This window comes from Phyllobates terribilis, unplaced genomic scaffold, assembly GCF_046119375.1.
Source record: "Phyllobates terribilis strain yellow unplaced genomic scaffold, ASM4611937v1 Scaffold_9__5_contigs__length_417890890, whole genome shotgun sequence".
NCBI classification, from domain to species: Eukaryota; Metazoa; Chordata; class Amphibia; order Anura; family Dendrobatidae; genus Phyllobates; species Phyllobates terribilis.
The window spans coordinates 299,306,404-299,324,471 of NW_027362769.1; positions in this window are offsets into that span (position 1 = coordinate 299,306,404).

An 18,068-nucleotide genomic window follows, 5' to 3' on the forward strand; every position below is an offset into this window, starting at 1 on the left:
CTTTCCTTTTTCTGCAGAGTCTGAACTCGTACCTAATTCCTGCCTGTTGTCTCTGTACTCCCGTTTGTGAGTTTGTGGTCCACTCGCTACTTCACTGCAAGTACCCTGTGGGTGTCTGGCTCTGCCTTTCCCTTCCTGTCTGTTCCGTGTGAACAGAGCCCTGTCCCCCCTACTCAGCCTTGCCTGCTCTGACTCCTTTGCTCACTGCTCCGGCGGTTCTAGCCTGCTCTGACTCCTTTGCTCACCGCTCCGGCGGTTCTAGCCTGCTCTGACTCCTTTGCTCACCGCTCCGGCGGTTCTAGTCTGCTCTGACTCCTTTGCTTACCGCTCCGGCGGTTCTAGCCTGCTCTGACTCCTTTGCTCGCTGCTCCGGCAGCCTTGCTCCGCTCTGACCCTTTTGCTCGCTGCTCTGGCAGTCTCGCTCCACTCTTGCTCACCGCTCCAGGCGGCCTCGTCCTGCTTTACTCTTGCTCACTGCTCCGGCAGTCTCGCTCAGCTCTGATCCTTTGTTCACCGCTCCTGGCGGCCTTGTCCTGCTCTACTCTTGCTCACCGCTCCAGGCGGCCTTGTCCTGCCCTGTTCTCGCTCACCTCTCTGGGCGGCCTCACTCTGCTGTGTTTGTCCGCCACATCTGTGGTTCTGTTCCTGAGTCCCAGTGTGTACTGGGTCCTATCCCGCCAGTGTCCCTACCTGCTAGTGCCTCCCTGTCTGCTCTCTAGCTGTGCTTGCCTGTACCCCTCTGCCTGTATTGTTCCTGAGTCCCAGTGTGTACTGGGTCCTATCCCGCCTGTGTTCCTACCTGCTAGTGCCTCCCTGTCTGCACTCTAGCTGTGCTTGCCTGTACCCCCCTGCCTGCATACCCGCCTGCCTGCATACCAGTCGTGCCTGCCTATACCCACCAGTCTGTGTGCCAGCCTACCAGTCTGTTCCTGTATTCCCCTGTGTGGGTCAACAGCTGTGTCCGGGGTCTGTCCTGGAGTAGCACCTGGTCCCTCTGCTCGGTTCCTCCTTGGTGCACTGGCGTCGTATGCCGTCGTGCGACCCTGGTCGGATCGGGTGAATACCTAGTTAAGCCCCTCCAGGCATTCACTCTCCGGCACGGTCCAGTGGAATCACTACAATCACACGCACACGCCGCTCAGCCCGGGCGTGTGCATTACAGCATGCTCAGGCCATGGTTCCCGTTGAGCCCCACGGCCTTCGCTCTCTGAGAAGTTTTCCAGCGAATACATGCATTAAAATAAATAAATAATTTTTTTTTTTTTTTCCTTAGCTGAGTTCCAGGCGAATTACGAACTGTCCAGATGGATCTATCAGCTCTCATTCCTGCGGATCCGCCACGTTACTATGGGGATCCAAGACAGTGTCGTGCATTTGTGGAGCAATGCATGCTACACTTTAAGGCCTACCCTCTCTATTTTCCTTCCGATTGGGCTAAAGTGGCCTTTATGATTGACTACCTAGCGGGTGATGCCTTAAAATGGGTCACCCCCCTATGGGAAGCATGGGATCCTGTCGTCCTTGACCTGCAGGCCTTCCTGGTGGCCTTTCGTATGGTCTTCGAGGACCCTAACCCTGAAGCCCCTGCGGAAGCTTCACTTCCCAATATCCCGGAGCAGCCCCGACGTGTAATGTGTGTGGGTAGCGCAATAGTCCTCCAGCCCAATGAGACTACTGCCCACCCAGAATCCTCACAGGGTGACTACGCTCTCCGGAATACTTCTCCCAACCTCAAGAGGCAGTTCAGACGTGCTAGACGTAGAGGCAAGCCGTCACGCCAGGGTCTGTCCTCCCTGAGACCTCCTGACCCCAACCTTGAAGTCCCTACTGAAGCTTCATCTCCCTGTATCCCGGAGAAGCCCCAACGGGTAATGTGCGTGGGTAGTGCACCAGTTCTCCTGCCCGAAGAGACTTCTGCCCATCCAGACTCCACACAGGAGAACTTCCTGCACCCGGCATCAGATGCTTCACCCACTTTAACCGGTGTGCATGTCCAAGGATGCTCCAAAGCTGTGGTTACCTCAGAGTCTGTGCACCCCTCCGACCAGGCGGAGGACCTCCAGTTGTCTCCAGAACCCTTCGGGGTGCTACCTGGTAGCGAAAGGACAGAGACTCTCCTATACTCTGTACCTGATACCTCGCTCGCTTCGTCCACTGAGTCCAACCTAGTGTACTCCGAAGCAGTGGTTACTCCCGAGTCTCTACACCCCTCCGACCAGGCGGAGGACCTCCAGTTGTCTCCAGAACCCTTCTGGGTGCCACCTGGTGGTGAATGGACAGAGACTTTCCTATATCCTAGATCTGATACCTCGCTTGCTTCGTCCAGTGAGTCCGACCTAGTGTACTCTGAAGCAGAGGTTACCCGTGAGTCTCTACACCCCTCTGACCAGGCGGAGGACCGCCAGTTGTCTCCTGAACCCTTCGGGGTGCCACCTGGTGGTGAATGGACAGAGACTTTCCTATACTCGGTACCCGATACCTCGCCTGCTTCGTCCAGTGAGTCCCGACCTAGTGTACTCTGAAGCAGATGTTTTCTCTGAGCCTCTGCACTCTTCTGACCCGGCGGAGGACCTCCAGTTGTTTCCTGAATCCTCCGGGGTACCACCAGATAACAAAGAGACAATGAGGAAAAGTCACTATGTACCTGATAACCCGTCTATTTCTTCCTGTGAGCTTGACAAGATGTACCTCGAAGCAGAGATTACCCCCAAGTCTCTGTCCCCCTCCAACCCGGTGAAGGACTTCCAGTTGTCTCCTGTACCCTCTGGGGTGCCACCTGAAAATATGTGGAGAGAGACTTCCTTGTCTGCTGTTCCTGGTACTCCACCCGTTTCGTCTGTTGCTGAGGATGGCTGGATAGGAGGTAGCATCCTAGCTAACCAGATGAGATCAGTTTTTCCTGTGGACAGTGGAAGTGATCTCCTTGAAGTGAACGACTGGTCCTCGAATTCCCTGCGGAAGATTCTGGCAGGCCTGAAGAAGAGGGGGCGTAAGGGGGGGGTACTGTAACATACCTGGCGGCGTCCTTGCATGGTGGTCCATCTCCCACTGTGCAAGAGCGCGCACTTGATCTCCAGTCCAGAATGTCTCTCTGGCTTCCCTCCATGCTGTCTGTTTGTGTCTGTTTCTGCTGCTTAAGGGCAGCGCCCGATCACTTCCTGCTTTTTGTACCTGCTGTGGGTCACACCCCTTGTGCGTCCTCAGCCTATTGCTGTCTGTCACCTGGTATATAGCTCAGCTGCTCCCATCTATCCCTGCCTGAGCATAGTGTTTCTTTCAGTGTGTGCTTGCACTCTGAAGGTGCCAGGTCCCGTTCTTTGTCTCCTGTCTTGCGGTATCAGTTCCCGTGTCTGAACTGAGTCCTGTCTTTGTCTCCTGCCTTGCGGTATCAGTTCCCGTGTCTGAACTGAGTCCTGTCTGTGTACTCTTGCCTGCTGCCTTTCCTGGAGGCTGTATTTCCAGGCCTGTCTGAACACGCTCCTTGCCTGTTCCTCCCACCTTCTAGGGGCCGATTACCTAGATCCGTTCCTGTATCTTGTCTGTCCTCTCTGAACACGCTCCTTGCCTGTTCGTCCCGCCTCTCTGGGGGCCGATTACCCTGACCTGCTCCTGTATCTTGTCTGTCCTGTCTGAACACGCTCCTTGCCTGTTCGTCCCGCCTCTCTGGGGGCCGTATTCCCAGACCCGCTCCTGTGTCCCGCTGCAGTGTCGGTCTCGTCCGTACACTCAGTTCCAGTCTGTACTCTCTCCTATCTTTCATCTGTCTTTTCTCTATGTCCGTTCCTTTCCTTTTTCTGCAGAGTCTGAACTCGTACCTAATTCCTGCCTGTTGTCTCTGTACTCCCGTTTGTGAGTTTGTGGTCCACTCGCTACTTCACTGCAAGTACCCTGTGGGTGTCTGGCTCTGCCTTTCCCTTCCTGTCTGTTCCGTGTGAACAGAGCCCTGTCCCCCCTACTCAGCCTTGCCTGCTCTGACTCCTTTGCTCACTGCTCCGGCGGTTCTAGCCTGCTCTGACTCCTTTGCTCACCGCTCCGGCGGTTCTAGCCTGCTCTGACTCCTTTGCTCACCGCTCCGGCGGTTCTAGTCTGCTCTGACTCCTTTGCTTACCGCTCCGGCGGTTCTAGCCTGCTCTGACTCCTTTGCTCGCTGCTCCGGCAGCCTTGCTCCGCTCTGACCCTTTTGCTCGCTGCTCCGGCAGTCTCGCTTCACTCTTGCTCACCGCTCCAGGCGGCCTCGTCCTGCTTTACTCTTGCTCACTGCTCCGGCAGTCTCGCTCAGCTCTGATCCTTTGTTCACCGCTCCTGGCGGCCTTGTCCTGCTCTACTCTTGCTCACCGCTCCAGGCGGCCTTGTCCTGCCCTGTTCTCGCTCACCTCTCTGGGCGGCCTCACTCTGCTGTGTTTGTCCGCCACATCTGTGGTTCTGTTCCTGAGTCCCAGTGTGTACTGGGTCCTATCCCGCCAGTGTCCCTACCTGCTAGTGCCTCCCTGTCTGCTCTCTAGCTGTGCTTGCCTGTACCCCTCTGCCTGTATTGTTCCTGAGTCCCAGTGTGTACTGGGTCCTATCCCGCCTGTGTTCCTACCTGCTAGTGCCTCCCTGTCTGCACTCTAGCTGTGCTTGCCTGTACCCCCCTGCCTGCATACCCGCCTGCCTGCATACCAGTCGTGCCTGCCTATACCCACCAGTCTGTGTGCCAGCCTACCAGTCTGTTCCTGTATTCCCCTGTGTGGGTCAACAGCTGTGTCCGGGGTCTGTCCTGGAGTAGCACCTGGTCCCTCTGCTCGGTTCCTCCTTGGTGCACTGGCGTCGTATGCCGTCGTGCGACCCTGGTCGGATCGGGTGAATACCTAGTTAAGCCCCTCCAGGCATTCACTCTCCGGCACGGTCCAGTGGAATCACTACAATCACACGCACACGCCGCTCAGCCCGGGCGTGTGCATTACACTGTCCCTGTCACTAGCCGTGACTACTTGCCCGTCTTCCCTGGGAGCCACCTGCTTCCTTACAAGGACCGCCCACCTTGTATAGTTGCTCAGAGGTTCCACCTCCCAGACCCGTTACAGTTTGCTCGGGCCATGGAATCCGGTGGCACCCAAGCTCCCTCGCTCTCGGACCTATGTCATGAACTGTCCCGTCAGAGGTCCCAACAGGAGTCCATCCTGAGTCACCTGCGGAGTGTCAACTCTCGCCTGGACACTCTGTCTGCTCCACCAGCAACCACCGCTAGTGTCATGACTTGCAACCCGGCAGCGCCGCTGCCCACCAATACCATGGTATCCTGTCCCGGACCCCGGTTTTCTGCACCTCCTCGCTTCGGAGGTGACTCCGCTCAAGCTCGGGGCTTCAGAAACCAGTGCACCCTGCACTTTGAACTCTTGTCCCACCAGTTTATCTCCGACCGGTCCAAAGTAGCCTTTATCATGTCCCACCTCACGGGGGAGGCTCTGGCTTGGCTAAATCCTCTGTGGGAGAGAGGAGATCCCCTGGTGTCCGACCTGCCAGCCTTTCTCACGGCTTTCCGGAAAGTCTTCGACGAACCCGGACGGAAGACCTCATCCGCATCGTCTCTGCTACGCCTCCGTCAAGGAGATCTCACCGTGGGCCAATATGCCATATGGTTCCGTACCCTTGCTTCGGAGCTGGCCTGGGATAACGACGCTCTGGGGTCTGTCTTCTGGGAGGGTCTGTCCGGTCGTATTAAAGATGAACTCGCCGGTCGGGACATTCCTACCACTCTCGACGACTTAATAACACTTGCCACCCGGATTGACATCCGATTCCAGGAGCGCGCCAAAGAGGTCACCCGTGAGAGGAGGTTTCCACGTCTAGCCCCCACCTTCCAGAAACCCGTCACTCCCTCCGTTACTCCCCAGGCACACTCACCTGAGCCTATGCAGGTCGACCAGACCAAGATGGTCAAAACCCGTCAAAAGTTACGCCGTGCCGAGGGGAGCTGCTTCTACTGTGGCAGTAAGGAGCACCGGATCCGTTCCTGCCCAGAGAGGTCGGGAAACGCCTGTGTCTAGGATCGCTCAGAGAGGTCGCCCTAGACAAAAGTAAACCCTCTCCATCCCTGATGCTGTCAGTCTCTATCACCTGCGGAGAGAACCGCTATTTCGAACTGGCTCAACTTGACTCAGGAGCTGCTGGAAATCTCATTTCTCAGTCTCTGGTAGAGAAATACCGCATTCCCACCAAACCTCTGGCCGTACCTTTATCTGTCACCGCCGTGGATGGGGGCCTCTTACCACATCCCATCCAACTCATCACCGAATCCATAACTCTGCAGGTGGGAATGCTGCATTCTGAGAGCATCTCCTTTCATGTTCTGCCTGGACTCTCTCACGCACTCTTGTTAGGCCTACCTTGGCTCCAGAAACATGCACCCGTGCTTGACTGGCAGACCGGAGAAGTCCTTCGCTGGGGACAGGACTGCCATAAGACTTGTCTAGTTCCCGTTCATCCTGCTCGTCCTTCTCCTACCTCAGTCAATCTACCCGGTCTACCGGTTCCCTATTGGTCTTATGCGGATGTCTTCAGTAAAAAAGAAGCAGAGACATTACCCCCTCATAGACCATACGATTGTCCAATCGACCTGATACCCGGCTCTACTCCTCCCCGTGGGCGTATCTGCCCTTTGTCCGCAGCAGAGACCCGGTCCATGTCAGAATATATTGAGGAGAATCTGGCCCGGGGATTTATCCGGAAATCTACCTCCCCGGCGGGAGCAGGCTTCTTCTTCGTCATAAAGAAGGACGGCTCACTCCGTCCATGTATAGGTTATAGAGGCCTTAACCAGATTACAGTGAAGAATAAATACCCCCTCCCGCTCATTCCTGAATTATTTGACCGCCTGAGGGGGGCTAGAATCTTCACCAAACTGGATCTCCGTGGGGCGTATAACCTGGTCCGTATCTGTCAGGGGGATGAGTGGAAGACGGCATTCAACACCCGGGACGGCCACTATGAGTACCTTGTAATGCCCTTCGGTCTCTGTAACGCTCCTGCCATCTTTCAAGAGTTGGTCAATGACATCTTCCGTGACCTTCTCCACTCCTGCGTGGTGGTGTACCTGGACGACATCTTGGTCTTCTCTCCGGACCTTCCTACTCACCGGAGGGATGTTCGTCAGGTCCTGCTCAGGCTCAGGCAGAACCACCTCTACGCTAAATATGAGAAGTGCATCTTTGAGCAGACCTCTCTTCCATTTCTGGGCTACATAATCTCTCAGACCGGCCTACAAATGGATCCTGAGAAACTGTCTGCCATCCAGAAGTGGCCCCGACCAGAGGGGTAGAAGGCTATTCAGCGGTTCCTGGGCTTCGCCAACTATTACCGCCTCTTCATACCGCACTTCTCTTCCCGGACTGCCCCTATCTCTGCGCTCACCCGTAAGGGTACTAATCCCAGAAGATGGCCGCCCGAAGCTGAGGAGGCCTTTCTTTCCTTAAAACAGGCCTTCTCCTCCGCCCCCCTGCTGCATCGTCCGGACGGCAACAAACAATTCTTCCTAGAAGTTGACGCTTCCTCCTCCGGAGCCGGGGCGGTACTTACCCAAAAGTCATCTTCCGGAAGAATGGTAACCTGCGTTTTTTTCTCCAAACTCTTCTCCTCTCCTGAGCGCAACTATTCTATTGGAGACCGAGAATTGTTAGCCATTAAGCTGGCACTGGAGGAGTGGCGTTACCTGCTCGAGGGGGCTCTTCACCCGGTAATAATTTACACGGACCACAAGAACTTGGCTTACCTTCAGAGCGCCCAGAGACTTAACCCGCGCCAAGCCCGGTGGTCCTTGTTTTTTGCCCGCTTTGATTTTGTTCTTCATTTTCGCCCGGCAGACAAAAACATCAAAGCTGACGCCTTGTCCCGATCCTTCCTGGTATCTGATCTAGAGGAGGAACCTAAGCACATCATTGATCCCGCCAGAGTAATGCAAGTGGCTCCCGTGAATCTAAATCGTCTCCCTCCCGGTAAGACGCTCATAACAGTACCTGATCGGAAGAAGGTCCTACACTGGGGTCACTCGTCTAAGCTAGCTGGCCACGCCGGTCAGAAAAAGACCCTCCAGCTCATTACCCGGCATTACTGGTGGCCTACCCTGCACAAGGATGTAATAGACTTTGTTTCTGCCTGTGTGTCCTGCGCCCGCAACAAAGTTCCGAGACACCTGCCAGCCGGTCGCCTTCTTCCTCTTCCAGTACCTGCTGCCCCGTGGCAGCATATTGCTATGGACTTTATAACGGATCTTCCTGTCTCTGCCGGTTGTACGGTCATTTGGGTGGTCGCTGATCGCTTCTCCAAGATGGCGCACTTCATTCCCCTGCCGGGTCTCACGTCTGCACCCGAACTGGCTAAAGACTTTATCCGCCACATCTTCCGTCTCCATGGCCTGCCCCTCCACATCGTGTCAGATCGTGGGGTTCAGTTCACCTCACGCTTCTGGAGAGCCACATGTAAGTTGCTTGACGTCACTCTGGACTTCTCCTCCGCTTACCATCCACAGTCCAATGGTCAAGTGGAGCGGATCAATCAGAACCTGACCAGTTACCTCCGGCACTTCGTTAATGCCCACCATTCGGACTGGGTGGATCTCCTACCATGGGCCGAGTTCTCTTACAATAATCACGAGAGCGAATCTTCCTCCAAATCCCCGTTTTTTGTAGTCTTCGGTCAGCATCCTCGGATCCCATTTCCCGTCTACACCTCGGTGGACAATCCGGCTGCGGAATCTCTCGTTAGCGAATTCTCCTCCATTTGGGAGAGTACCCGATCCGCACTCCTTCAGTCGTCCGAGCGGATGAAAAAACACGCTGACAAGAAACGCCTGGATCCTCCACAATTCCGTCCTGGAGATAAAGTCTGGCTCTCGTCCAAATATGTCCGGCTCAAGATTCCTTCCTACAAGTTAGGGCCTCGGTTCATCGGCCCACTGGAAGTTATCAAACAGATCAACCCGGTGGCCTATAAATTGAAACTCCCGGCCAACTTACGGATCCCTAACTCCTTCCATGTATCTCTCCTCAAACCCGTGGTACTTAACTCTTTTTCCAAGTCTACAGGTACGCCTCCTGCTCCGGTTTCCGCTGAGAACGAGTTTGAGGTAGAGAACATCCTGGCCACCAAAAGGGTAAGAGGAAAAACCTTTTTTCTGGTAGATTGGAAGGGGTTTGGTCCTGAGGAGAGAACGTGGGAGCCCCGGGAGAACATCCATGCCCCTCTCATCCTTGATAAATTTCTCTCTGGCCTAAAAAAGGGGGGGCCTAAAGGGGGGGGGGTACTGTAGCGTCGGCGTCCCTGCCTCCTGCTAGGCAGGGACGCTGTTCCCCTTACCTCTCCGCTCCGTGCCCGGCGCCTTCCTCCCGCTCTGCTGGCGGCGCGCGCTGCTTCTCGGCCACGGTGCTTAGGGCGCGCGCGCGCTCCCCCTCTCTTAAAGGGGCCGCGCGCGCCGTCCTAAGGAGTCCCCGGCCAATGGCCAGAGGACTTCACCATATATAAGGCACCTCCTCCAAAATGGAGGTGCCCGAGCAATGTTGTTGCAAAGCCTTCACTCTGCTTCAGCCCTCAGGTCCCGTTTCCAGTTACCTGCCAGTCACCTGTCAGATTACTGCTTGATACCTGCATGATATCCGTTTACCTGCTTGCAAGCCTGCGGTCCGACGGTCTGCCTTCCGACACCTGTCAGTCTGTCTATCGACCAGCCTGCCCGCTCACCTCCAGAGACTCTTGCCTGCTCACCTGGGAGCGCTCATCTGCAACCTGCCTGCTAGCCTACCTGGAGGCTTCGCTGTCACTTGCCGTGACCACCTGCCTGTCCAGAGACTCTTGCTTGCTCACCTGGGAGCGCTCACCTGCTACCTGTCTGCTAGCCTACCTGGAGGCTCCGCCGTCACTTGCCGTGACCACCTGCCTGTCCAGAGACTCTTGCCTGCTCACCTGGGAGCACTCACCTGCTACCTGCCTGCTAGCCTACCTGGAGGCTCTGCCGTCACTTGCCGTGACCACCTGCCTGTCCAAAGACTCTCGCCCGCTCACCTGGGAGCGCTCACCAGCCACCTGCCTGCTGTCCTTCTACCCAGAGACTGTCCCTGTCACTTGCCGTGAGTACCCGTCCTTCTACCCAGAGACTGTCCCTGTCACTTGCCGTGACTACCTGCCCTTCTACCCAAAGACTGTCCCTGTCACTAGCCGTGACTACCTGCCCGTCTTCCCTGGGAGCCACCCGCTTCCTTACAAGGACCGCCCCCTTGTATAGTTGCTCAGAGGTTCCGCCTCCCAGACCCGTTACAGTTTATATATCAATTATTCGGAGTTGCATTGTTCTATAGACCTGAGCACAAGTTTTTTAAACAAGCACATTATAGTTATTACTCTTTTCCTACACAATGGCCCACATTTACCAATGCTGTCTAATATGAAGACAGCATAGACTGGAACTGAGCAGTTACAAGATTCTCAAAATTTATTACAATAGCACACCGTTTGCGTTACATTTGGTATTTTAAAATGAAGTTGGACACTCTTAGTTGACTTACTTTTGGTTATTAATTTAGGACTCTCCACAGCCATACCCCCTTTTCAAGACCTCTGGTGAGGTGCACACATCTGTTCTTTGTGGTACAATTCATCATTATATTTGCCAGTGCTCATCTGTACCTCTCCCAATTAAGGTCTATAAAAGATTCGAGCAAGTAACTAATCCTCATTCTTCCAACAGGTGAGAATCCCACAAATGCATCTTTTGACATTTCATCAGTATTCATCATGAACTTTTAAGATGAGAATCCCCGTTTACACTGTTTGTCAGACTCAGCCGGTTACATCAGTCCGTGGACCCCTTCTGGCCACCAGTATTTGCACACTGCCCTGCTACCCTAATGGTCAGGCTTCCCCTACATATAATTGCTGACCTCATGGTGTAGGATAATTCATTGTGGATGACATTAGAAATGACAATGCAATGGGCAGTGTGCTGTAGTCACTTTTATGGAGGATGATTTCACTACTATAACAATTTTATGTTAGTTGTAGACATTTAACAATGATATTTTTTACATATAGTATTTTAGTCCTTATTAATATCACAGTAACAAATTGAGTCATTAAAGGGAGCTGATCTGCAGCTCATGGCAATGGTTAGGAATTATTAACTCCAGTGCCTCCATTTAATGTTTAGCAGCCGCTGCCGAGAACTGAAGGATCACCTAAAATTAAAGAGATTAGGAGTTTATCTGCAGTTCTTAGGAGCGATTAGCAGCAGATCGGTGGGGGTGCTGGGAGTTTGTTCTGTTCTTATTACCAGGTTTCTGCATCATTCTCTGATATCCTGTTCCATCTTCTCTGTAGTTGGCAGTGCTGCTGGCCTGTCTCATCTATGTCTCGCTCTCCCCTGGATTGCTATTTCTTGCTGCCTCATTTGTGTTTTAGTTCTGCCTAATAAATATTTTTTTTTAGCAGTTTAGCAAAGGCTGACATGGAGATGAACTGAAGAAACAAATGCATGGTACTAAGCCATTGTGTGGCCCCCAAAATCAATCCCACTGGTGGGTCCTACCCATGCCATTCCAACACTGCTACCAGGCAAAAACCATTATTGTATATTTTTGGCAGCCCATAACAATGATTGACTGATCTGCTGCTGGGCAAGGAATGACATTGTTGCTGAGCGCCATCATGAGTTTTGTGGACTAGGCAGAAATATCTTGTGTAAATGGGACCGCAAGCGACTTAACAGTCATTTTTACATCAATACCATCAGTGAAAATTGTTTTATCATTGATCTTCTTCTACTTGCTTGACATAAATGTGAAAAGGTACAATACAGGGAGTGCTAAATTAATTTGAGGCTACTGTTTCACATGATCATTTACTATGAAGGCACATAGGATACAAGAATCACCTGGTTGAAGTGAATCATTGTTTTATTGTTTGAACATGACACATGGGCAGATTTATTAGTTAGTGACTTCATTGTGCATTTCCTACTGCCTTCATGTAGCAGCATGCCCTTAAAGCAACCAAATTGCAAAGATAAATATATCTGGTGCCAGAAGCTGTAAGGAAAGATTAGAATAGTGATGGAAAAATACAATGAACAAAAAGAAAATTTACAATGAAAAAGAAAAGAACAAAAAGCAAAAGGAAGAAAAAATAGTTGTGTTGAACACTCTGGATAGAGCTGTGATATACCTAAAAATAGGAACTTCATATTTCCTCACTTCCAAAATGTAAGGGGCCAAAGGAGGCCACATGGATCACCTTTAGGAGCAAAGATATTGGGAGCTACCAAGGAGTTAAAAGACAAACCAGGGGTGTAAAGAGGACTAGTTGACAGCAGAAAAAACAAGACAGATGTTTAACAAGGGACATTCCAGTGCGTCCTCTTAAGAGTAAGAAGAACAAATAAATTCATCAGTTTAGCTTTTCATAGGACGCAGAATAATTTAGGCAATTCTCTTGCTCCGGCTCCAGCTGCTTTCACAGACACTACAAAGCACAGTCACTTAGTTGAGTCTTAGGCTATGTGCCCACGATGCAGAAATGCTCCGCATTTTTTCCTGAGCGTTTCTGCATCTCCCTGGCAGAAAAAACGCATGACTAAATGATGTCACGACAGGTCCTTAAGACCATCGCGAGCTGCCGGGAGCTAAGACACATCGGATAAAGACACTGGGGGCCATCAGAAAGTAAGTATAATGTATATTTTTTATTTATTTATTTATTTTTACAGGTACTATGGTACCCGGGTCCGGAGGAGTGTCTCCTCTTCTCCAAACCCCGGTACCATCCACACATTGAAACGCATGGAATCCGCATGTACAGATCCAGTGATGCATAATCCATGCGTTCCAATGCAAGTCAATGGTGGCGAAAACGCAGCGCTTCCGCAAAATAATTGGCAGTGCTGCGTATTTTTCCGCAATGATAATCCGCAGAAGAAATTTCCGCAGCATGTGCACAGCACATGAGGATTATCATTGGGGAACATGGCAGACCTTCTACCAAGTGTTTTTTTAAGCGTTTCTGCAGCGGAATTGCCGCTGCGGAAACACTTAAAAAACGCATAGTGGGCACACAGCCTCAGACACCGCTCCCAGTTCTCGCCATGTGTCAGACGTCAGTCTATTACAAAGATACCGCTCTTGTGGTTTTGTCTTCTACCCAGACTCTGCTACACTGGACACACTGTCAACTTTCGCTTCAATTTTGGATCTCAAATGGCTCTGTACCTCGCCAGGTCTCCCCAGTTCTGTCCAGTAGACAACCTCACCATAGATCCTCTCCACACACACTTGTTCTGACAGTTGCGCAGTCTTTCACCTCTCCCCTTTAAGTGCTTTCCGCCATCACCTGACAGTATGGTGGTAGTGTATCTGCATCACTGAGCTCTTTCCTCCCGCTGGGCCCAGCCAGCCCTCCATGCCTCCACTATGGCTGTCCTCTCCTCTTCAGTCAAAGCATCATGCAGGCAAAGGCACCGCAGGGCTCCAGCTTGTCTTCCTGCATGACAACACATATGCACTGTACCACAGAATGTGGACTGTATACATGGATGTACATGGAAAACATAATTGTACATCTGATCAGTCTTTCTGCTCAGTTTTTCCAGGAATATACAATAGTAAAGAATATGTGGGCACTGCAGTCCATAATCTGCAACAAATCGTGGTTTCATATCAATTTTGTGAGAAGACACAATCGGTAATGTACAGTAATCTAGTATAAATAATGAGCAGTGATCAAAGTTCTGACTGCTTTTACAGTAAGGGTCCGTTTACACAGACCGACCAGCAGCATGATACGACCACCGATCTGTAAACCTTTACCGGTTGGCAGTCGTTTGAATGCCTGTTTACTTAGAAGTAATCTATACTAGATGGCTCAGTGCATGTAAAGTGCGGCAAAGTGATAGTTATGACCGAGATGCTGTCCGGTTACGCTCTGGCACTTTACAGGGAAATGGTATCCCAGTCCCAGTGTGCTGTAGGGTATGGGGTGCATCACACTCACTTGTAGGGCTCAGGAGCCGCAACACACAATTCAGGGGATACAGAGTTCTTTACAACAGGCAAACGTTTACTAATCAGTTCAAGTTCATCAGGTGGTGACTCAGGATAGGGCCCAGCATTTCACATTTCATCCTTCCTTAGTACAGTACCTCTTCAGCCCTGCCACCCATTTGTCCTAAACTACCCCTAACCCCGCTGACTCCATCAGCCTCAGGGATTTCTTGTCCACGCTGGCAGTGCACACGGGACCGGCCACCTGACCTCCTCATAATTCCATGTCCACGGACCTCATGATGTCAGAAGACCAGGCCTACTAATTGGTACCTGGCCTGAGCCCTAGGCTCCAGACAGTACAGGAATGTACATCAGGGAACTCTATACGACCTTCCACTGCCTCGAACGATTGGCCCATGCTGTCCCTAGCAGCCCACTGCACCTGAACTTGACCTTGTCACTGTACTTCTCTAACAACCTACTATCAGGAAGTACCCTCCTTTTTATCAACACTAGTTCCCACCCACTGGGCTAGTTCTATAATTAACTATTTCCTTTCTTATAGACTAAACCTATTGTCCTATGCTGTTGCTAAACCACTTACTATATAAACCGTACTTATGCTATCCTAAGCTTATCCTGCACTATACACTACTCACATTATACATTAACACTTTACATGACTCATACGCTGTACATTACCATAACACATAACATGAGATGCACATCACTAAAACATGTAAAACCACATGACACTATTTACACAGCGCAATTGTTGTCTTCAGGGGCAGGAACAGGGTAAAACAGTCCACATCCCTACACGCACATAGACTGCCATTGCTCTTGGCAGCATGGGGTCTGGTTACATTGGACGATGCACCACTAAAATTATCATCTTATATGCTGAATAAAACCTCATTTCACCCAATGAAAATGTTTTGCTTGTTCACTGGGTGATCAGCAGCCTGATTATATGGCAAGATAATTGTGAAATCAGCTTTTGTCATGCTGGTGGGTGTGGACCCGCTGTGCCAAGGCCAGGCTGAGCCTTGAGGGGCGTAACTAAGCAGCTACCTGGTTTTCACTAGAGCCTCTGATGGTGAGGTTAGGCTTGAGCTGCAGGTAGCCACCAGGTACCACTCCAGGGCAGTCTCCGGTACTGAAGCAACTGGGGTCAGGTAAGCAGGTATGGATTCGGAGTAGCAGGCAGGACAGTATCAAGATCACTGGCATAATAAATACCAGTGCGGATTCAGACGAAAGGGGTTAAGGATCTGGTTTCATGTTCAGAGAGAACGGCTTGTTCAGATGGGTGGGGGGGGGTGTAGAGGAACACGTAACAGACTCTGGTACAGGGTCGCAGTACAGTACAGGTACAGGAACACAGGACAGACTCTTGTACAAGGTCGCAGGACAGGTACAGGAACAAAGAACAGACTCTGGTACAGGGTCATAAGACGGATTAAGAAACAGGGACCTATCAACGGACTAGTGGGCTAAGACACACTAAACGCTAAAGTTGCTCAGGCACCTCCCTACAGGGGAGAGTGCCTTAAATACCTAATGCCTCCAAGCTATAGGCTGGGGACATTTCTGGAGTGCATGCTGCCCCTTTAAGAAGTGGGGAGCATGCACCTAAGTGTGGTGTCGGGAGACTTGTGTGGCATTCTCAAGCCCTGAAATGAGGAAGCCGGGGTAGGAGACACTGCCAAGCGGCCGTGGTGGTGGGCATGTCGACGTAGCTGCTGGGATGAGGGAGAGGAACCATTCAGGGACGCTGGCATTACAGCTTTCTTAACAACACTCATTCACAATTTTCTTGCAGTGTAATTGCCCCTTTAGCAATGATTCAGAATATGTTTTTAAGATTTTTTCAATTAAAACATTCTTCTCTAGAATCTCCACCTTTATCAAGGCCACAGGTTAGGTGGATTTACTTACTGGACTAGTCCTATTGTGTAATGAGTAAAACACATTTTCCTTTTTCTGATTGTTTACAATGTCTAGAATGTCCTACGGCGCCCATAACCACATCTATATTTGGGTTGAGACAACAATCTATCCATGAGCCTGAAATAAACACCTTCTGTTAGTGAAAGCAGCTTAATGACAGGTTAGGCTAAAGATGTTTTTAGAAAACTTGAATTTTGCCAAAGCGTCTTAAAATGATGTAAGTTATTTTAGTGCCCAGCAGGTATTTCTATGTCGATATCTGAATGTATAGGCTTATTGCACAGTCTAAGGCTATGGTCACACAACTGTAATTTATTTCATCCAAGAAAATTGGTCCGATTATGCTAATCACACTCTGATCAGAGTTTGATCAGAGTGTGATCTGATTTTCTTGGATGAGAAGATGGAAATTTTTTTTTCTCCATCTCCACCACTCTTGTCAATTCGCGAAAATCGTACATACGAGTGTGGTCCAATTTTTTTCCACCGTTTTGTCGGATCGCACTTGGACCGAAAATACGGTCACCTGAAAGAGCCCAATGGCTTAACTCAGTCCCTTCACTGGTTACCTATCTCCTCCACAATTCAGTATAAACTTGTTGACTAAACACTGAGGTAAGTAATGTTGCCCCCATGTACAGGTGCATCTTAGAATATAATCAAAAAGTTAATTTATTTCAGATGTTCAATACAAAAAGGGAAACTGATATATAATATAGAGTCATTACAAACATAGTGATCTATTTCAAGTGTTTATTTCTGTTAATGTTGATGATTAAAGCTTACAGCCAATGAAAATACAAAAGTCATTATCTCAGTAAATTAAAATAATTAACAAAAAATACCTGCAAAGGCTTCCTAAGCGTTTAAAAGGGTCCCTTAGTCTGTTTCAGTAGGCTCCACAATCATGCGGAAGACTGCTGACTTGACAGATGTCCAGAAGGCAGTCATTGACACACTACACAAGGTCTCAGAGTTCCAATTTTCATTTGGAAATCAAGGTCCCAGTGTCTGGAGGAAGAGTGGAGAGGACACAATCCAAGCTGCTTGGGGTCTAGTGTGAAGTTTCCACAATCGGTGATGGTTTGGGGAGTCATGTCATCTGCTGCTGTAGGTCCACTGTGTTTTATCAACACCAAAGTCAGCGCAGCCGTCTACCAGTAAATTTTAGAGCACTTCATGCTTCCCTCTGCCGACAAGCTTTTTGGTGATGGAAATTTCATTCTCCAGCAGGACTTGGCACCTGTCCACACTGCCAAAAGTACCAATACCTGGTTTACAAACAACAGTATCACTGTGCTTGATTGGCCAGCAAACTCACCTGACCTTAACCCCATAGAGAATCTATGGGGTATTGTCAAGAGGAAGATGAGAGACACTAGACTCAACAATGCAGACGAGCTGAAGGCTGCTATCAAAGCAACCTGGGCTTCCATAACACCTCAGCAGTGCCACAGGCTGATCGCCTCCATGCCACGCCGCATTGATGCAGTAATTGATGCCAAAGGAGCCCCGACCAAGTATTGAGTGCATTTACTGAACATACATTTCAGTAGGCCAACATTTCAGATTTTAAAAACATTTTTCAAGCTGTTAAAGTATTCTAATTTACTGAGATAATGACTTTTGTTTTTACATTGGCTGTAAGCCATAATCATCAACATTAACAGAAATAAACACTTGAAATAGATCACTCTGTCTGTAATGACTCTATATAATATAGGAGTTTCACTTTTTGTATTGAAGAACTGAAATAAATTAACTTTTTGACGATATTCTAATTTAGTGAGAAGCACCTGTATGTGTCTCCTCTAACCTCTCCTTTTGTACATTTTTATTGAAAAGTATTGCACCACCACTACAAGTTAGATTTATTAGCAAATGTATAAATATTACAATATTATTGACCATTTACGCTATTCTTTATTATTACTATATTTATTACATTTATATTGGTTGTCTTGTAGATCAGATATATTGCCTTGCACCTTATTAGCTATTTTCAATGCATTTATATTGGTGTTTTGTATACTTATTATATTGCCTTGCACTTTACTAGTCCTTATTATTGCACCTTATATTTTTACATATCATTGCACTTTATTTAACTTCTGC